Genomic DNA, 23,421 nt, shown 5'->3' with positions numbered 1-23,421 from the left:
CTGGAAAAGGCCTGCTGCTGCAGGCCAACCTGAACGCGGACAAATCCTGTTGTAAATCTTTTGTGACAGGAAGAACGGAAGGTGTAAACTTCTAACTTTTCTAGATAACAACTACAGGAATGCCTGACACAAATAAGAATATGATGAAGAAGAGTATGAAGAAGATGAAGAAGTTGAATATGTAGAATAATAATTGTTGAATAAGAAGAATATGAAGAATGTAAGAAAAGGAAGAAGAAGAAGAATGTAAAAAAAGGAAGTAGAAGAATTTAAAAAAAAAGGAAGAAGAAGAAGAATGTAAAAAAAGGAATAAGAAGAAGAATGTAAAAAAAGGAAGTAGAAGAATGTAAAAAAAGGAAGAAGAAGAAGAAGAAGAAGAAGAAGAAGAAGAAGAATGTAAAAAAAGGAATAAGAAGAAGAAGAAGGTAAAAAAAGGAAGAAGAATAAGAAAGAAGAAGAAAGAAGAAAGAAGAAGAAGACATACATGTCTGGCAAAATATAAATGAGGCTAACATAGTCAATATCTTTGTAACTCCTAACATCTTTAAAAAAAAAGTTTAATTCCTGCTATTCCATTTGATTGGGCTAAACCTCTATGGCTTTAATGTCTCCTCCACCTCCCACAATACATTCTACATTATTCTTAGTTGTTTTTCTTCATGTAGAATTAACCTACAAGGAAAGAAAGGGTTTTTTTTAATTCCGATATTTTGGCCCCATTGACTTACATTGGTTCCCGGTATCGGAATCGGCGATACCGATACTTTTTTTTTAAGATCGGCCGATCCATTCCGATCCGATATTTTCAAGTATCGGCTGGTATCGCTCAACTCTAGTCATCACCCATTAGAGTATGCATCAAATTTTATTGAAGAAACCTCCCAATGATAACAGTATAATCTCCAAAATGAATAAAAACTCAAATTGCACTGTTCCAAATTATTATGCACAGTAGAATTTCTAAACATTTGATATGTTTTAAAGAACTGAAAATGCTCATTTGTGGAATTTGCAGCATTAGGAGGTCACATTCACTGAACAAAAAGGATATTTTGGAGTTAAATGGCTTAACAGGCCAAGTTACATGTTAACATAGGAACCCTTCTTTGATATCACCTTCACAATTCTTGCATCCATTGAACTTGTGAATTTTTTGGAGAGTTTCTGCTTGTATTTCTTTGCATGAAGTCAGAATAGCCTCCCAGAGCTGCTGTTTTGATGTGAACTGCCTCCCACCCTCATAGATCTTTTGCTTGATGATACTCCAAAGGTTCTCTATAGGGTTGAGGTCAGGGGAAGATGGTGGCCACACCATGAGTTTATCTCCTTTTATGCCCATAGCAGTCAATGACTCAGAGATATTCTTTGCAGCATGAGATGGTGCATTGTCATGCATGAAGAGGATTTTGCTCCTGAAGGCACATTTCTGCTTTTTATACCATGGAAGACAGCTGTCAGTCAGAAACTCTATATACTTTGCAGAGGTCATTTTCACACCATCAGGAACCTTAAAGAGCCCTACCAGCTGTTTCCCCATGATTCCGGCCCAAAACGTGACTCCTCCACCTCCTTGCTGACGTCGCAGCCTTGTTGGGGCATAGTGGCCATCCACCAACCATCCACTACTCCATCCATCTGGACCATCCAGGGTTGCTCGACACTCATCAGTAAACAAGACTGTTTCAAAATTAGTTTTCATGTATGTCTGGGCCCACTGCAACCATTTCTGCTTGTGAACACTGTTTAGGAGTGGCCGAATAGTAGGTTTATGCACCACAGCAAGCCTTTGAAGGATCCTACACCTTGAGGTTCGAGGGACTCCAGAGGCACCAGCAGCTTTAAATATCTGTTTGCTGGTTTGTAATGGCTTTTTAGCAGCCACTCTCTTAATCCGATGAACTTGCCTGGCAGAAACCTTCCTCATTCTGCCTTTATCAGCACAAACATGTCTGTTCTCAGAATCAACCACAAATCTCTTAAAAGTACGATGATCACGTTTAAGTTTTTGGGAAATATCTAATGTTTTCATCTCATGACCAAGGCATTGCACTATTTGATGCTTTTCAGCAGCAGAGAGATCCGTTTTCTTTCTTAAATTCCTTGAAATCTGTGCCCTGCTTAATAATGTGGAACATCATTCTTAAGTAGTTTTCCTTTAATTGAGCTCACCTGGTAAACTAATTATCACAGGCGTTTGAGATTGATTTCAGTGATCCAAAGAGCCCTGATACACAATACCATCTATGAGTTTATTTGAAAAACAAAAAAATTACATCTTTATGACACTTAAATCCAATTTGCATAATAATTTGGAACGCAGTGTATAGTAATGAGGAAATGATCAGGCTCGCCCACCAATCACCAGTTCTTCATTAGGGGTCTTTTCTTCCAATTGCCAGTAAAGGACACATGAGTATGCAAAACCATTGGGTGGAATGGTGAACTCAGTCTCTTGGACACACCAGGGCAAGTCTGAGAACGGGCCTTTGAAATCATCTTATTTGATTGGATTGATCGATATCCACTAGTGAGGAGCGAGTGTGCTCGCATATCGTGTTATCCGAGCATGCTTGGGCATTATCCGAGTATCTTGAGCATTATCTGAGTATCTCGGGTGTGCCCGAGTAACATGTTCGAGTGCCTGCGGCTGCATGATTCAGCAAACAGGAAGTCCCCATATGTGTTGTGCTGTCTAACAGCTGCGAAACATGCAGTTATGGGGACTCGGACATATTACTTGAGCACGCCCAAGAAACTCAGATAACACTTATGCCTGCTCGGATAATGATATCTGAGCATGCTCGTTCATGACTAATATCCACTTATGCACACCGCCACTACATTTATTTGGAGTAAAAGAACAGATTAATCCAGCTCACCGCACTGCCTTGCTGGTAGGATCCAAATCCTGCGCACGGATTTGACTAGGCAGTCAATCAATAGTAGAAAAAAGGGAAGAAAGTTCCAGCGCTAGGAATGGAAAATTAAAAATCCATTTTATTGTGCCAATGCATATTAAAATTCCAGCAGGTACAGCATATCAGTCGGATGACTGCAGAACAACGCATTTCGACGCCTCAGGTCTTAATCATGTTCTGACTAGAGTTGAGCGATACCGTCCGATACTTCAAAGTATCGTATCGGATGGTATCGGCCGATCTTTAAAAAAAGTATCGGTATCGCCGATTCCGATACCGGAAGTCCCATTCAAGTCTATGGGACTTCCGGTATCGGAATAAGAAAAACCCTTTCCTGCCCTTGTACAGCCTCTCTGGGGTCTGTACGGGCCTTTCGGGGGGCTGTGCCGGCCTGCCAGGGGGTCTGTGCAGGCTCCGGTGGTCTGTGCCAGCCTGCCGGGGGGCTGTGCCGGCCTGCCGGGGGGGCTGTGCAGGCTCCGGTGGTCTGTGCCGGCCTGCCGGGGGGCTGTGCCGGCCTGCCGGTGGTCTGTGCAGGCTCCGGGGGGCTGTGCCGGCCTGCCGGGGGGCTGTGCCGGCCTGCCGGGGGGCTGTGCAGGCTCCGGGGGGCTGTGCCGGCCTGCCGGGGGGCTGTGCCGGCCTGCCGGTGGTCTGTGCAGGCTCCGGGGGTCTGTGCAGGCATCGTCCGATGGGACTACAAGTCCCATCGGGCGATGCCTGCTACCATGACAGTGATTGACACATTAGCCAATGATGGGACAGTAGTAGTCCCATCATCCGGCTAATGTGTTAAATGTAAAAAAAAAAAAAAATAAAAAAAAAAAATTACATGCTACATACATACAACATGCATACTACATACATGCTACATTCATACTACATACTACATACATGCTACATTCATACTACATGCAACATACATACTACATATATACTACATGCATGCTACATACATACTGCATGCTACATACATACCACATATATACTACATACATACTACATGCATGCTACATGCATGCTACATGCTACATACATAACACATATATACTACATGCATGCTACATACATACTACATGCTACATACTACATATATATTACATGCATGCTACATACTACATGCTACATACATACTACATATATACTGCATGCTACATACATACTGCATGCATGCTACATGCATGCTACATACATACTACATACATACTACATGCTACATACATACTACATATATACTACATACATACTACATACATACTACATGCATGCTACATGCATGCTACATACATACCACATACATAACACATATATACTACATGCATGCTACATACATACTACATGCTACATACATACCATATACATACTACATGCATGCTACATACATACTACATGCATGCTACATACATACTACATGCTACATACATACTACATATATACTACATGCATGCTACATACATACTACATGCTACATACATACTACATATATACTACATGCATGCTACATACATACTACATATATACTACATGCATGCTACATACATACTGCATGCTACATGCATGCTACATACATACTACATACATACTACATGCTACATACATACCACATATATACTACATACATACAATACATTCATACAATACATACATAGACATACAGTACATATAACATAGAGTAACATACTTACCAATACTTGTCACATTGTTCCCCGAAGCCATTGTCTTTCCGGAATAAATATTAACATAACAAACCACAAAAATACTCACCCACGATCAGAAGCAGTCCACGAGTGTGTCCCACGACGATCTTGGGTAGAGAACGGCAGCATCAGATGATGCTGCCGTTCTCTACGGGCTGCAGGAATCCAATGACGGAAGGTAGGTATCCTTCCGCACTGTATTCCTCCGCCACTTAAAAAAAAAAAAAGTCCCTAGTCTCACTTTATGCCATTGCTGTGTGGGAAATTCCCACGCAGCAATGGCATAAAGTGAGACTAGGGACTTTTTTTTTTTTTAAGTGGCGGAGGAATACAGTGCGGAAGGATACCTACCTTCCGTCATTGGATTCCTGCAGCCCGTAGAGAACGGCAGCATCATCTGATGCTGCAGTTCTCTACCCAAGATCGTCGTGGGACACACTCGTGGACTGCTTCGGATCGTGGGTGAGTATTTTTGTGGTTTGTTATGTTAATATTTATTCCGGAAAGACAATGGCTTCGGGGAACAATGTGACAAGTATTGGTAAGTATGTTACTCTATGTTATATGTACTGTATGTCTATGTATGTATTGTATGAATGTATTGTATGTATGTAGTATATATGTGGTATGTATGTAGCATGTAGTATGTATGTAGTATGTATGTAGCATGCATGTAGCATGCAGTATGTATGTAGCATGCATGTAGTATATATGTAGTATGTATGTAGCATGTAGTATGTATGTAGCATGCATGTAGTATATATGTAGTATGTATGTAGCATGCATGTAGTATGTATGTAGTATATATGTAGTATGTATGTAGCATGTAGTATGTATGTAGCATGCAGTATGTATGTAGCATGTATGTAGTATGTATGTAGTATATATGTAGTATGTATGTAGCATGTAGTATGTATGTAGCATGCATGTAGTATATATGTAGTATGTATGTAGTATGTATGTAGTATGTATGTAGTCTGTATGTAGCATGTAGTATGTATGTAGCATGCATGTAGTATATATGTAGTATGTATGTAGCATGCATGTAGTATGTATGTAGTATGTATGTAGTATGTATGTAGCATGCAGTATGTATGTAGCATGTATGTAGTATGTATGTAGTATATATGTAGTATGTATGTAGCATGCATGTAGTATGTATGTAGCATGCATGTAGTATGTATGTAGCATGCATGTAGTATGTATGTAGCATGTATGTAGTATGTATGTAGCATGTAGTATGTATGTAGCATGCATGTAGTATGTATGTAGTATTTTTTTTTTTTTTTTTTTTTTTTTAACATTTAACACATTAGCCGGATGATGGGACTACTACTGTCCCATCATTGGCTAATGTGTCAATAACTGTCATGGTAGCAGGCATCGCCCGATGGGACTTGTAGTCCCATCGGACGATGCTTGCACAGACCCCCGGACATCAGCACAGCCCCCCGGCAGGCCGGCACAGCCCCCCGACAGGCCGGTACAGACCCCCACAGGGTGCACAGACCACCGGCAGGCCGGCACAGCCCCCCGGCAGGCCGGCAGAGACCCCGGGCAGTCCACACAGCCCCCCGGCAGGCCGGCACAGCCCCCCGGCAGGCCGGCAGAGACCCCCGGAAGGCCCGAAATGACGGCGCATCATGATGCGCACACACCGCGCATCATGATGACGTCAGGCCGTCAATCAACTGAACTTCCGATTCCGATGCCGAATTCCAATATTGAAAAAATATCGGAAGTCGGTATCGGAATTCCGATACAGCAAGTATCGGCCGATACCCGATACTTGCGGTATCGGAATGCTCAACACTAGTTCTGACATTAAATGCAACCAACTTCCCTATGTTGGATTCTCCCACCTCCAATAATCAGAAACAGATGTGTGAACTGCTCCAAAGGAGCTCCTGATATGGTAATGGTAGGAAAGCCAAACAGAATGGAAGGAAAAACAGTCAGTGTAGACAACATAACATAAATAACATGCATAATATACTTTATCTTTTTTTCTCTCTTTCTTTCCTTTCCCCTCTCTTTCTCCCTTTTCCTTTTTCCTTTTAAAAGGAGATATAAAAACTCCTAATGTAAAATAAAAAAGATGAATATGAACATCAATAATTGCAACCACATATTTTAAAGTACATATCACATATTCATGTCCCATAAATAATGTACCATAAATTATACTACAAAAGGATATGTACAAAAAGAAAAAAAAAAAAAAAAACACGCAATCAAATATATAGGTAAATTCAGTATCCACCAAGACATCATCCCATCATTATTAGGGACAATTCCTAAGAGAAATTTTTATCCACATTAAATAAGTATGATGTCTACTGGATACACAAAAATCACATAATCTGAACTGTATCAAAGAGCAGTCTTTTCTCTTCCCTATTTCTCTCCTCCTACCCCTTCTTCCTTTGCTCATTCCTTTCTTTATCATATTTTTATCTATCAGATTAATATAAAGGAGAAAAAAGAAAAAAAAAAAAAAAAAAAACGAAATGAAAATATCTCCAAAAAAACTTTTTAAATTTTTTTTTTCTCTTTTCCCCTTTCTCTTTTCTCCTCCTTTCTCCCTTTCTTCTTTTCCCTCTCTCCCTTTCCTTCCTTTCTCCTTTCCCTTCTCTTTTCTCTTTCTTTCTTTTTATTTTATATAAAAATATTTGATAAATCTCCAAATGAGAAAACCCCAACCAATACACAACAAACGATCCATACAATATATTGCAACCCCTGAATGAGAGTCTGGGATAAACGTATTTAATAATGCAATATAAGATCCTGTCGGCTATTCATTCCATCTGGATATCTTGTGCCCAGGGTGAAGATCCAGAAGGACTCCCTGTTCAAGAGTTTCCTTCTGTGATCTCCACCCCGAATCGGTCTGTGCACCTGTTCTATTCCCATGAAGTAAAAGCCACTGACATCCCCCTTGTGAACTGTGGCAAAGTGCTTTGAAACTGCCGAAACCGCAACAGCATTATGATTAGACACATCTGAGAGATGCCTCCTGATTCTGACCTTCAGGGGTCCCGTGGTGCAACCAGTGTATTGGATGTTACAAATTCTGCATGATATTAAATATACAATGTAGGAGGAATTACAATTTATTAAGTTTTTAATGGTAAATGTTTTTTTATTTACCATAGAAAAAAATGTTTTTCCTTTTTGTGCAAAATTACAGGTTTTACATCTAGCTGCACCACATTTATAAAAACCCTTTAGTGTCATCCATGAGGATCCTTCTGTCTGGCCACTCTCACTAGTAAAAAGACTGGGGGAAAGAATAGTGCTAAGTGTAGGTGCCCGTTTGGCAACATACCTAATATTATTCTGAATCACCTGTTTTAGAATGGGATCCTCATTAAGGATTGGTAGGTATTTTCTCACAATGCTAGTAACCGTATTGTACTGGTTACTGTAATTGGTTGAAAAGACAATATTATTATTAGTTTTATTTTTCAGATAAGATGATTTATGTTTAAACAGTAAGTCTTCCCTGTTGATTTCACGTACAATTGATTTAGCTCTATTAAGAATCCAGGGACGATACCCCCTCTTGGAAAGCCTGCTGCAAACCTGACTTTCTTCCCTATTGTAATCACTGGATTGGGAGCAATTTCGTTTTATTCGAATCAATTCCCCCACCGGAATATTATTCTTGGTCTGTACCCCATGGCAGGAATCTGCCGTTAAGATGGAATTAGTGGCAGTAGGTTTGCGGTAAGGAGTGACTATGACCACATCCGAATCACTAATAGATAAAGTGACGTCCAAAAAATTCATTGTGGTCAAATGATGATGAGAGGTAAATTTTAGATTAAATTCATTAGTATTCAAATATGAAACAAACCCCTGTATACTATCTTCTGGACCACACCAAATCATCAGCAGGTCGTACAAATATCTGCCATACCATAGCAGGCATTTGGAAAATGGATTCTCATCCGAATACAGGAAATCCTCCTCCCACCTCGCCATAACGATATTTGCAAGGGAGGGGGAGAAGCGAGCTCCCATACTAACTCCTCTGCACTGCAAATAAAAATTTTTGTCAAAAGAAAAATAATTATGCTTTAGGAGAAAATCAGTAGATGAGATTAAAAAATCTTTCAAACATGTGTCATAGTCACTAAATCTGTCTAAATGTTGGGATAGGCAGCGTAATGCAACGTTATGAGGTATGGATGGATATAAAGATATCACGTCGCATGAGAGCCAGGAATAATGAGATTTCCAACAAAAATTGTCCAGAGCCTTAACCACCTCCTTTGTATCCCTGATATAACCTGGTATATCAAGAATCAAAGGTTGTAGAAAATGATCTATCCAGCCTCCCAAATTCTCCCCCAATGAGCCAATGCCTGAAACTATTGGTCTCAGTGGGGGAGGAAAAATGTTTTTATGAACTTTTGGGAGACAATGGTAAATCGGAACCACAGGGTTTTTATTAAATAAAAAATCCTTAGTTTTCTCACTAATAGCACCTACACAGACTCCTTCCTCTAGATTTTTCAATAATAAATTATTATAATGTCTAGTGGGGTCCTGATCTAACTCTATATAGGTGTCTATATCCTGTAGGTCCTGAAGAATCAATTTTTTATATAAACCTGAATTCAACAGTACAATGGCACCCCCCTTATCAGCCTCCCTGATTATAAGATCAGGGTTAAGTTTTAACTCTTTCAGAGCCAATCTTTCCCTGTGTGTTAGATTATCCTTAGGGGGAACCATTGTATCATTCAATTCTATAAGTTCAGTGACAATAAGCTCCTGGAACAAATCCAGTATTGGGGGTCGTGATTGTACCGGATAATATTCCCGATTAGAAAGTGCAGGTTGAGCAAGCATGTTGGATTTAACCAAGGCAGTATCACAATTGGCAGAAAGGAGTCTAAGATCCATTACAGCTTTCTGTTCACAAAAGGAAAAAAAAAGTGTTACTACAATTAGGAATAATCACATCAGTATTAATATTGACATCAACGTCCTGTGGGGGGATCCCATTGTTGTTGTCAAAAAAATGACGTTTTAATGTGATGTTACGTGCAAATTTATTCAAGTCCAATATAGTCTGGAAAATGTTGAAGTTTGTAGTAGGGGCAAATCCCAAACCCCTGCTCAACCAAGAAATCTGCTCTTCAGATAGCACGTAACTAGACAAATTCCACACAGGAAGGGTTAATGTCTCTGATGTTGATGGTATACACGAGAGGCATTGTTTCTGGTGTTTCCTGCCCGCTCTTCTGGTACGTTTTTTGACTTATTTTTTTGGAACACTTGTGCTGGATTCTTGTTAATATATTGTTTAGATCTAGTAGTGATGCCAGATATGTCCAATGAGGAATTGGAAAAATCAGTTACTCCATCTGAGGTGGAGGGCAGAGATGTATCACCTGTAGAGTCAAAGTTGTCAAAATTGACTCGATTAAAACTGGAGTGACGTCTCCTTCTAATAATCGATCTTGGTTTATAGTTCCAGGTGTAAATCTCATTTTTGGCATAATCCGTGGAGTCTCTCATAAACTTCTTCTTTTTAATCTCCATAATATTTCTCTCCAATTTTGACATTTTTGTTTGTATTTTGTCATAGGAGATTTTATATGAGTCCAAGTTATTAAATTTCTTGAGAGAATCCTTTATATTAAGTATATTGGATTTTGTCTGCACCAATTCCAGTTCCTCCTGTTTAACAATTAAATGCATCAGTTTAATGGAACAGTCACTTAGTATATTATTCCAGTTTGTAGTGAACTCGGTGTTATATTTAGTAGTAGGAAATTTTCTTAAACGTAAACCTCTAGGTATCATACCTTTATCGATGTACGTCTTTAAAGAGGTAGAATCCCACCAAATCTTGAGTTCTTTGACCATGTTCCGTTCAAGATCCAGCATGTGTTCTGAGAATGAATCCTGTTCAGATGATGGTGATGCATTTTCCGTTGCATTAAAAATTGATGCCAATTTGGAAAGTCTAGTAGTATATTCATCTTGATCCATAGGAGGATCTACACCAGGATCCGACATTTAGATGTTAAAAATATGCAATTCCAATATGGCAAAATCCTCAGTCGGGAGCACGAGATTCAAAGCCAAGGTAAATGGAGTAAAAGAACAGATTAATCCAGCTCACCGCACTGCCTTGCTGGTAGGATCCAAATCCTGCGCACGGATTTGACTAGGCTCTCCTACCATTACCATATCAGGAGCTCCTTTGGAGCAGTTCACACATCTGTTTCTGATTATTGGAGGTGGGAGAATCCAACATAGGGAAGTTGGTTGCATTTAATGTCAGAACATGATTAAGACCTGAGGCGTCGAAATGCGTTGTTCTGCAGTCATCCGACTGATATGCTGTACCTGCTGGAATGTTAATATGCATTGGCACAATAAAATGGATTTTTAATTTTCCATTCCTAGCGCTGGAACTTTCTTCCCTTTTTTCTACTATTGATTGACTGCCTAGTCAAATCCGTGCTAAGGATTTGGATCCTACCAGCAAGGCAGTGCGGTGAGCTGGATTAATCTGTTCTTTTACTCCATTTACCTTGGCTTTGAATCTCGTGCTCCCGACTGAGGATTTTGCCATATTGGAATTGCATATTTTTAACATCTAAATGTCGCATCCTGGTGTAGATCCTCCTATGGATCAAGATGAATATACTACTAGACTTTCCAAATTGGCATCAATTTTTAATGCAACGGAAAACGCATCACCATCATCTGAACAGGATTCATTCTCAGAACACATGCTGGATCTTGAACGGAACATGGTCAAAGAACTCAAGATTTGGTGGGATTCTACCTCTTTAAAGACGTACATCGATAAAGGTATGATACCTAGAGGTTTACGTTTAAGAAAATTTCCTACTACTAAATATAACACCGAGTTCACTACAAACTGGAATAATATACTAAGTGACTGTTCCATTAAACTGATGCATTTAATTGTTAAACAGGAGGAACTGGAATTGGTGCAGACAAAATCCAATATACTTAATATAAAGGATTCTCTCAAGAAATTTAATAACTTGGACTCATATAAAATCTCCTATGACAAAATACAAACAAAAATGTCAAAATTGGAGAGAAATATTATGGAGATTAAAAAGAAGAAGTTTATGAGAGACTCCACGGATTATGCCAAAAATGAGATTTACACCTGGAACTATAAACCAAGATCGATTATTAGAAGGAGACATCACTCCAGTTTTAATCGAGTCAATTTTGACAACTTTGACTCTACAGGTGATACATCTCTGCCCTCCACCTCAGATGGAGTAACTGATTTTTCCAATTCCTCATTGGACATATCTGGCATCACTACTAGATCTAAACAATATATTAACAAGAATCCAGCACAAGTGTTCCAAAAAAATGAGTCAAAAAACGTACCAGAAGAGCGGGCAGGAAACACCAGAAACAATGCCTCTCGTGTATACCATCAACATCAGAGACATTAACCCTTCCTGTGTGGAATTTGTCTAGTTACGTGCTATCTGAAGAGCAGATTTCTTTGTTGAGCAGGGGTTTGGGATTTGCCCCAATACAAACTTCAACATTTTCCAGACTATATTGGACTTGAATAAATTTGCACGTAACATCACATTAAAACGTCATTTTTTTGACAACAACAATGGGATCCCCCCACAGGACGTTGATGTCAATATTAATACTGATGTGATTATTCCTAATTGTAGTAACACTTTTTTTTCCTTTTGTGAACAGAAAGCTGTAATGGATCTTAGACTCCTTTCTGCCAATTGTGATACTGCCTTGGTTAAATCCAACATGCTTGCTCAACCTGCACTTTCTAATCGGGAATATTATCCGGTACAATCACGACCCCCAATACTGGATTTGTTCCAGGAGCTTATTGTCACTGAACTTATAGAATTGAATGATACAATGGTTCCCCCTAAGGATAATCTAACACACAGGGAAAGATTGGCTCTGAAAGAGTTAAAACTAAACCCTGATCTTATAATCAGGGAGGCTGATAAGGGGGGTGCCATTGTACTGTTGAATTCAGGTTTATATAAAAAATTGATTCTTCAGGACCTACAGGATATAGACACCTATATAGAGTTAGATCAGGACCCCACTAGACATTATAATAATTATTGAAAAATCTAGAGGAAGGAGTCTGTGTAGGTGCTATTAGTGAGAAAACTAAGGATTTTTTATTTAATAAAAACCCTGTGGTTCCGATTTACCATTGTCTCCCAAAAGTTCATAAAAACATTTTTCCTCCCCCAATGAGACCAATAGTTTCAGGCATTGGCTCATTGGGGGAGAATTTGGGAGGCTGGATAGATCATTTTCTACAACCTTTGATTCTTGATATACCAGGTTATATCAGGGATACAAAGGAGGTGGTTAAGGCTCTGGACAATTTTTGTTGGAAATCTCATTATTCCTGGCTCTCATGCGACGTGATATCTTTATATCCATCCATACCTCGTAACGTTGCATTACGCTGCCTATCCCAACATTTAGACAGATTTAGTGACTATGACACATGTTTGAAAGATTTTTTAATCTCATCTACTGATTTTCTCCTAAAGCATAATTATTTTTCTTTTGACAAAAATTTTTATTTGCAGTGCAGAGGAGTTAGTATGGGAGCTCGCTTCTCCCCCTCCCTTGCAAATATCGTTATGGCGAGGTGGGAGGAGGATTTCCTGTATTCGGATGAGAATCCATTTTCCAAATGCCTGCTATGGTATGGCAGATATTTGGACGACCTGCTGATGATTTGGTGTGGTCCAGAAGATAGTATACAGGGGTTTGTTTCATATTTGAATACTAATGAATTTAATCTAAAATTTACCTCTCATCATCATTTGACCACAATGAATTTTTTGGACGTCACTTTATCTATTAGTGATTCGGATGTGGTCATAGTCACTCCTTACCGCAAACCTACTGCCACTAATTCCATCTTAACGGCAGATTCCTGCCATGGGGTACAGACCAAGAATAATATTCCGGTGGGGGAATTGATTTGAATAAAACGAAATTGCTCCCAATCCAGTGATTACAATAGGGAAGAAAGTCAGGTTTGCAGCAGGCTTTCCAAGAGGGGGTATCGTCCCTGGATTCTTAATAGAGCTAAATCAATTGTACGTGAAATCAACAGGGAAGACTTACTGTTTAAACATAAATCATCTTATCTGAAAAATAAAACTAATAATAATATTGTCTTTTCAACCAATTACAGTAACCAGTACAATACGGTTACTAGCATTGTGAGAAAATACCTACCAATCCTTAAGGAGGATCCCATTCTAAAACAGGTGATTCAGAATAATATTAGGTATGTTGCCAAACGGGCACCTACACTTAGCACTATTCTTTCCCCCAGTCTTTTTACTAGTGAGAGTGGCCAGACAGAAGGATCCTCATGGATGACACTAAAGGGTTTTTATAAATGTGGTGCAGCTAGATGTAAAACCTGTAATTTTGCACAAAAAGGAAAAACATTTTTTTCTATGGTAAATAAAAAAACATTTACCATTAAAAACTTAATAAATTGTAATTCCTCCTACATTGTATATTTAATATCATGCAGAATTTGTAACATCCAATACACTGGTTGCACCACAGGACCCCTGAAGGTCAGAATCAGGAGGCATCTCTCAGATGTGTCTAATCATAATGCTGTTGCGGTTTCGGCAGTTTCAAAGCACTTTGCCACAGTTCACAAGGGGGATGTCAGTGGCTTTTACTTCATGGGAATAGAACAGGTGCACAGACCGATTCGGGGTGGAGATCACAGAAGGAAACTCTTGAACAGGGAGTCCTTCTGGATCTTCACCCTGGGCACAAGATATCCAGATGGAATGAATAGCCGACAGGATCTTATATTGCATTATTAAATACGTTTCTCCCAGACTCTCATTCAGGGGTTGCAATATATTGTATGGATCGTTTGTTGTGTATTGGTTGGGGTTTTCTCATTTGGAGATTTATCAAATATTTTTATATAAAATAAAAAGAAAGAAAGAGAAAAGAGAAGGGAAAGGAGAAAGGAAGGAAAGGGAGAGAGGGAAAAGAAGAAAGGGAGAAAGGAGGAGAAAAGAGAAAGGGGAAAAGAGAAAAAAAAATTTTAAAAAGTTTTTTTGGAGATATTTTCATTTCATTTTTTTTTTTTTTTTTTTTTCTCCTTTATATTAATCTGATAAATAAAAATATGATAAAGAAAGGAATGAGGAAAGGAAGAAGGGGTAGGAGGAGAGAAATAGGGAAGAGAAAAGACTGCTCTTTGATACAGTTCAGATTATGTGATTTTTGTGTATCCAGTAGACATACTTATTTAATGTGGATAAAAATTTCTCTTAGGAATTGTCCCTAATAATGATGGGATGATGTCTGAATTTACCTATATATTTGATTGCGTGTTTTTTTTTTTTTTTTTTTTTTTGTACATATCCTTTTGTAGTATAATTTATGGTACATTATTTATGGGACATGAATATGTGATATGTACTTTAAAATATGTGGTTGCAATTATTGATGTTCATATTCATCTTTTTTATTTTACATTAGGAGTTTTTATATCTCCTTTTAAAAGGAAAAAGGAAAAGGGAGAAAGAGAGGGGAAAGGAAAGAAAGAGAGAAAAAAAGATAAAGTATATTATGCATGTTATTTATGTTATGTTGTCTACACTGACTGTTTTTCCTTCCATTCTGTTTGGCTCTCCTACCATTACCATATCAGGAGCTCCTTTGGAGCAGTTCACACATCTGTTTCTGATTATTGGAGGTGGGAGAATCCAACATAGGGAAGTTGGTTGCATTTAATGTCAGAACATGATTAAGACCTGAGGTGTCGAAACGCGTTGTTCTGCAGTCATCCGACTGATATGCTGTACCTGCTGGAATTTTAATATGCATTGACACAATAAAGTGGATTTTTAATTTTCCATTCCTAGCGCTGGAACTTTCTTCCCTTTTTTCTACTACATTTATTTGGTTGGCCAGAGATGGCTAAGTGCTGTCCCCTTAAATATGTGATAAGCTCTAGATCCCCAGTGCACAATTTGTAACAGGTACTCGACCTACTTTGATGCATTTATTAAGAATATCTTCATATATGCTAGTGAGGCTGTTCACTGTCAGACCTCTATGACACTAGGTCTTTCAGGGCACACCTGCTACCTCTTTTACCCTATAGCCATGTTCCTGGCCACCCTGGACCTGCACACTGTGCTGACCAGTACCTGACTGTTTATATGACAAAATGAGCTCGATGAACATATTGGTGACATGACTCTGACAAGCATTAATCAGGGAAAGATTGCGAATCACCTGCAGCAAAATAAACGTCAGGCAAGCGCAGCTCGATAAATTACTTCAGTCTTATAAGGTTCACTTCCATAAATATATGTACAAAAGATAAAATGATATACAAATAATCAAATATTTCAGATCAATTACCTCATACAATGTTCAGGTGCATGACTGAACAAGGCAATCCTTAGGGAAATTAATAGATTTATCTCAGTACAGTAAATCCTCATAGGAAGTAAAAGAGAAACTTTCCAATTTCCTCCTTGTGAGTGTTCATAGGCTTATAGTCATTATATCGAGGAAGGGCAGCTACTTTCTGACCAATTATACATGATATGGATCATTAGAGGATCTGGATATAATTCTCTTTTAGATATATTTTATTATGTATGTCTATGAGAACCTCTGAATGAGTTGAGAGATGAGTAATTGAGTATAAATAAATCCCTGATTGATGAGGGGTTCCGTTAGAAGTAGTCCTCTGTATGTGACAGAGGACATTATTCGACTCACTTTGAGCTGAATTAGGCGGAGTGATTGAGATAAGGGATTTTTGTTATCTTCTCTTTGTAAAATCAAATGACCGCCGAAAAGTGAAAGAAAAAAATCCCTAAATGAGCACGTATGAATGAATCATCACACATTATTTTGTGTCAAGAGATTGTTACCTTTCTAGGTTTGTGGGAGATCCCGGACAGATGCATTATAGATATTTCAAATCTACATCTGAGACTGAATGAATTGAGTAATGATAAATGTTAGGAGTCAGATTTCTGCCCTGACTATGCAGGAATCTAGACCCTCACATTCTGCAGTCTCCTGCTCTCTGTCCACTGCAGAAGAGATCGCAGAGGAGATTGCTTTGCAGCAACCCTCTCTGGAGGCTAAGTCCTTCATCCCATCCTCTGAGCATGCTCGTGGGACGATCTCCCATTGGAGTTCAGGAGTCAGGTGCTCAGGTCCTGCTCCTGATTCCATTGGTCCAGCTCAGGATTCTGGAGACTCCCGGAAGGTCCCGTTCGCTATAAAAAGTGCGCATGGCTGTTCCGCCATGCGCTAGTATAGTCATACCTGCTGCTATGTGTTTGTTGATGGATGTATGATCTGGTGAATAACTCATTTGAAACCCCATTCCTATGATATTACGAATGTGAGAGGGATTGAGTTAGAGCCAGTATTAGTGCCAGCGCGCCATAGCTTTACAGCAACACCTGCTAGCGTCTAACATCGCGCCAGCGTTACTGCGGTGTTATATTGCGGCTTCCTCTATGCCGCGCTGCTGTAGCAGCCTTTTGTTGTTCATTGGCAGTAGCAACGCTTTTCACACTAACGGTAGGTCTTGGCTACTGCAGTGACCTTTTACCAATTGTGTGTCGCTGATTCCCTGTGCTGCTCACAGGCTCAGCGTTGCGTTAATTATTATTTGTTATAGCAGCTCTGTGTCTTTAACAGAGATTGCTTGTGGCACCTGGGTGAAATCAAACCCTATGCACACTATCGCCATAGTGCTCTGTCATCTCCTAGCTGTGGTTTTTCCATCCACCGCACGGTGGACCCCGAGCGTCAAACACACTTTATTTATATTTTTATTTAGTGTGTTCCACCGTTCTTAATATTATACTAGTGCCAGGGTCTGGCTAGAGATGGCAGATCAGCAGCAACTCCTGCAGTGTGTGTGACAGCTCGAGGGCCGCTTGGCCACTCTTGAGAGGGCTCTCGCAGCTACACAAGCCACTGATGCTGCTGTACAGGCACTCACAGACGCGGTAGGACATATGTCCATGTCCTCCCTTGTGCTGACAGTTACTCGCCTCCCGTTGCCCTATAAATACTCTGGTGATGGCGCCTCCTGCAGGGTTTCATCAGTCAGTGCTCAATCCACTTGGAGCTGCTGGTGCACAATTCCCTACAGAATGGGCCAAGGTGGCATTTATTATTTCCCTACTGTCGGGCAAGGCGTTGGAATGGGCTTTCTTACTTTAGTCAGCGGGTTCTTTTAGCTGTGGGTGAGAGGCGAGGGCAAGGAGCCTTCTGGATATACCTTGGCAGGCTCACTCTGACTTGCTATGTGTGGGCTATAAGACAGAGGTCCAGACACACAGAAGGGCATTTCAGAAGCAAGATGAGCTGTCTAAGTTGAAGTAGCCTTCCCACAATCCATGGAGCTGGGCTGGATGGAAAAAGGCCTATTCCTATTCTAGCCAGCTGATCTAACGGGTGAGAGGCAGAGCCTTCTCGTTACATCCTGTAGGTCTACCGGGTGAGAGGCAACAAGCCTTCCCGCTACACCTTGGCAGGCTCTCTCTGACTTGCTAAATGTGGCCTGTAAGACAGAGGTCCAGGCACACTGGGAGGGCATTTCAGAAGAAAGGTGAGCTGTCGGCAAAAAAAGGTTGAAGCCATGGCAACTTTTTCTGTGTACAGTCGGTACCCGCAATGGGATCCAAGACGGCTATGCAAATTGTAAAAGACAGAGGAGAAAGTCAGCAGTGAAACAAGTGGGACAAATATTGAAAAAGGCAAAAATACCAGAGTGTGAATGTTTGGATGTACAAAAAGGCACAGACAAGGGAAGAAAATAGCAAGTGAATAAATGATGCTTGAGAATGTACAGCAGTATGAAAGGTGTATTATGAATGTTTTGATTGACAAAGGTTAACCAGAGACCCAGACAAAACAGATGGACTTGTAAACACTGTGATCAGACTCAGACAAACCCAGACTGAATAGCTACTTGTGTGACCTGTGCTACTTACCTAAGCAAATTGCACTAAATCCTATCCAGACAAGATCATAAGAAGCTGACATAATAGTGTGGTTAGTGGGTAGTGGGGACATTGACCTTTGAGGAGTAAGCTGACAGTAGACATCAGACGACCAACCTCATCAGGACCTAGAAGGGCGACTAGAATAAGAAAGATGCAGGTGCATTATCCCTGGAGCCCCTCTGACCAGCTAGCTTTGTTGAAGCAGTTGCCTGATCCTGAAGACCAACCATTCCCGTTTTACAGACACATAGAGGAAATACAGCAGACATATAGGTGTACCTGGGCAGACCTAGAGAGGTTGGTGAGTTTGAGGGCAGGTGACGCACTAGGACATATAATTGAGACACATACAGATGTGGCAAAGAATCAGGCTTGGGGCAATAAATCTGCACGGTCTGGGGAGATGTACTGTGAGTCACTAAGACAATGGGCTACAGTGGAACAATCAGAGCAGTCTGAACTCCTGACTTACGTGACACAGCAAAGAGGAGAGAGTGTAGAGATGTACTTTGGACGGTTACAGCTGAAATGGGCAGACATGGGGTACATTTGCATAAACCCACTTGATGTTAGAATACTGGTGAATGCATTCATTGACGGTATGAACAAAGACTTACGAGACGCAGTACAGACAGCCAGACCTGAATGGAGATATGTAGATCCGAAAGACCTCCTTAAGGTGGCTAAAGTAGTTGAGCAAACAAGGACGATAAGACGACCTGTCATGTATGCTGGAGCACAAGGAAAACAGTGGAGATGTAGTAAGGTACCAAGGGACCTAGAAACAGTGAGGTGCTGGAATTGTGGTACTTACAAAACTTATTGTTAGTGACAATACCCCTATGAATTTACTGGGAGCAGATGTGCTGAGTGCGATCCAGGCCACCATACAGTACTCTCCTGAGGGTATTACAGTCACAAGTCCCCTCTCAGATAAACATTTGTGTAAGATTGCAGCAATGGTGTATATGACAAAAGCAGTGAAACTAACACCTGACCCCAAAATACCTGAGGATGAAGAAATGGGACAGGTGCCAGACACTGTTTGGGCAAGGGGAAAAACTGATGTGGGTTGGTTGCCCATTCCCCCTGTCACGATTAAATTGAAAAAAAAGGAACCACTCCTCCTTGTTTAAAGCAATACCCCTTGAGCCTAGCCAAATCTTTTGCCCCGAGCAGAGATATTAGAGAGTATGTTAAGGCAGGGGTTCTGGTGCAAAGATCTTCCCCCTGCGACACCACTTTGTATCTCATTAGAAAAAAGGACTCAAGGGTTTGCTGACACTTACAGAAAGGTTCATGACTTAAGGGCTATTAATGATGATACAGTGAGTGTGACCTCAGTCGTCCCTAACACACACACAATACTGTCACAGATCCCAGTAATGTCAAAATGTTTCACAGTCATTGATTTAGCAGGTGTATTTTTCTCTGTACCCCTGCACCCTGACTGTCAGTATCTTTTTCCTTTACTCAGAAAGGTGAACAATATTGTTGGACAGTCCTCCCACAAAGGGGGAAAGAAATCCCCTGCCATCTATTCAGCAGCAATGGCAGGGATCCTTGAGTAGTGGCAATCACCTCATCCGCTGATTGTACTACTACAGTACGTGGATGACCTTTTGCTGTTCTGCCTGGACCAGAGGTCCTGCAGGGAAGCTACAGTTTCCTTGCTATGTTTTTTTTTATCAGAAAAGGGTTGCAAGGTCTCACGTGACAAATTACAGTATTACAAACAAAAGGTGACATTTTTGGGACATTGTATTGCCGAAGGTACCAGACACCTGACAGGAAACAGGCAGTTCAAAATTTTCCCTCTACCCAGGTCACATCAGCATCTATGCACCTTTCCTAGGCTTAGTGACATACAGTAGGACTTGGATAAGGCCTGCTTCACAAATGTTGCAACCACTTTATGACTGCTTGTCATCAGACCCGTATGACCTCACACAAAATGCAATTGATGCCTTCCATTCTCTCAAACTGCTCATTGTTTCAGCCCCGGCCTTAGGCATTCCAAATTATGACCAGCCATTTTTCTTGTTTTGCACAGAGCAGGGAGAACATGCTACCACATTACTAACACAACAACATGGAGGGAAACAGAGACCAATAGATTACTACTCAGCACAATTAGACCCAGTGATCAGAGGGTCACCTACGTGTGTCTGTGCGGTAGGAGCAGCTGCACTACTACTACTAGGAAAGGCATGTGAGATCACGCTGACGTTTCCTTTGACAATCTATTCCCCGCATGACATCCATGCCATACTCGTACAAGTTCAACCAAAACATCTGTCTATGGCCAGACAGCTCTGACTTGAGTGTGCTCTACTAATTCTTGAGTATGTTACCCTCAAAAGATGTAACGTTCTGAATCCAGCCACCCTCCTGCCTGTGGATTCAGAAAAGGGGGAATTGGTGACCGTATTAGAGAGTGAGGAAGGATACTTTGACATGACGCATGAACATGACTGCATAGAACTGATGAGTCAGGAGACAGTTGGTTTTGCACACGTTCATGAAAAACATGTTCCTAATGCAGACTTTGAGTTTTTTTTGTAGATGGCTCCAGATACCACCAGGATGGACGATTCTACACTGGATATGCAGTAGTATCCTCACATGAGGTAATCCAAGCGGAACCACTCTCTCCTCACATGTCGGCGCAGGAGGCAGAGTTGAAGGCACTCACTGAGGTGTGTAGAGCCACTGTAGGTAAAATCGCTAATTTTTACACTGATTCGAATTATGCATGGGGAATAGCCCATGATTATGGCCCTTTCTGGAGAAGCAGAGCGTTCCTTACATCAGCCGGTAATTCCATTAAAAATGCAGAACTGGTGAAACAATTGATGAGGCATTGATGTTACCAGTCCAGGTTGGCATTGTCAAGGTAAAAGCACACACAAAAGGTGACTCCGTGGAGGTAGAGGGCAACAGAAGGGCGGATGAGGCTGCTAAAGTAGCAGCAAGGCGGCCTAGAGAGAGCAGTGGATGGTGGCAGGGAGTCAGCATATTCCACCCACATTGAGCCTAGATGTCCTGAAATCCCTCCGGCAAAAGGCTGCCCAAACAGAGAAGGTACACCGGGGGAGACTGGGAGCTGAGCTGAACTCAAATGGAGTATGGGAGAATAAGGATAAATTGTGCCCACCAAAGTCCCTGTTCCCAATCATGGCGCAAGCAGCACATGGCCCCACTCACACCTCAAAAAGTCACATGTGTGCCATGGTAGATGCCTTCTGGATCGCTCCTGGTTTCACTTACTCAGCCGCGAAACTTGTACAGTCATGCCTCATCTGTGCACAGCACAACCCAGGTAAAACAGTAAAAGTCCCTAAGAAAGCGACACCTAGGCCTCTCTACCTGTTTCAGAGACTGCAGATTGACAACATACAGCTACCAAGGTAGGAGTGTATGCAAATATCCTAGTATGTGTACATTAGATCTCTTCCCTGGTTGGCCAGAAGCCTATCCGGTAAAATGTGCAAATGCTAAAACGACTGCAGACAAACTGATGAAAGAGCTGATCTGCAGGTATGGTGTCCCAGAAGCCACGGAAACAGATAGGGGTACACACTTCATGGGAGAAATAATGAGGGAAGTCTTGCAGGCCTTGGGTGTACAGCAAGCATTTCACACACCATATAGGCCACAAAGTAGTGGGAAAGTGGAAAGACTAAATGGGACACTTAAACTAAAAATTCAAAAGGCCATGGCAGACACAGGAAAAAGCTGGGTAGAGTGCTTGCCTCTTGCACGCTTTTCAGTCAGACACACTCCAAATAGAAACACAGGCTTGTCTCCCTTTGAAGTCCTGTTGGTAGTGCACCAAAGACTGGTCTGTACTTCCCACAGGTGCTACAAATGCAACACGTCTCTATGACAGCCTACGTCCAGGCCTTGCAGGAAACCTTAATGTGGTGCATAAACATGTGTTCTCATCCATTCCAGATCCTAAAGCCAGTGCAGATGTGCATCAGCTGAATCCAGGTGATTGGGTGGTTATACCCAGACATGTGAGAAGGAGCCTGGACCCATGATTTGATGGCCCCTTCCAAGTCCAGCTGACCACATCCACCTCAGTAAAACTTGAGGGAAAGCCCACCTGGATCCACGCCAGTCACTGCAAGAAGGTCCTGTCAACAGCAGAATGACTGTTCTCCTCATCACCTTGCTGGCAGTGACAGGATTACTGCACTCTACAGAGACACAGGACAAACTCTTAAATGCTGACTGGGACAACAAACTTATTCAGCATCATGCTCTTCTTATAAAGGACATGGAAGGACAGAAACTGGAAGACTGTTGGATCTGTACACACAACCCAGTATCTGCGAGGACTATGCCATACTTGGCCTTACCTCTGGAGCCATAAGAGGTATTAACCCCACATTGCATACACAATGAGACTTGGAATCAATCTAGGTTTTGGGGAAAAGATGTGCCCTGTGATATATCTGTCTCATTGGCTATAATCGGATGGGCCGCTAATCCCCGGTTTCAGTTCAATATAACGCGGCCTAAGGTACAAATGTGGTGGCGGAAATATGATTCAGATGTCAGAAATACGGTCGCCAGGAGGAGGACTGAAATCCCACACTCAGACCCCATTCCCAATGATGGACTGTGGTTCAGTCTTCAACACAATGGAGTAAACACCTGTGGTGAGAACAATAATTGCTTCAGCATATACACGCATGATCAGACACAGGTTAATGAGACGGTGTACCA

At 41.1% G+C, this 23,421-nt stretch overlaps 1 protein-coding gene across 1 annotated transcript in view; it reads right to left on the bottom strand.

The window, feature by feature from the left end:
- Window positions 1-23,421, bottom strand: part of TRPA1 (transient receptor potential cation channel subfamily A member 1) — a 255,109-nt gene that overhangs the window by 198,705 nt on the left and 32,983 nt on the right. The gene's annotated exons all lie outside the window — the stretch shown is intronic.

Source organism: Dendrobates tinctorius, unplaced genomic scaffold, assembly GCF_039654945.1.
Source record: "Dendrobates tinctorius isolate UK_male_01 unplaced genomic scaffold, ASM3965494v1 ptg000082l, whole genome shotgun sequence".
In the NCBI taxonomy this organism is placed as follows: domain Eukaryota; kingdom Metazoa; phylum Chordata; class Amphibia; order Anura; family Dendrobatidae; genus Dendrobates; species Dendrobates tinctorius.
The sequence above is the reverse complement of the archived record's forward strand: the minus strand, read 5'-3'. Positions and strand labels throughout refer to the sequence as shown.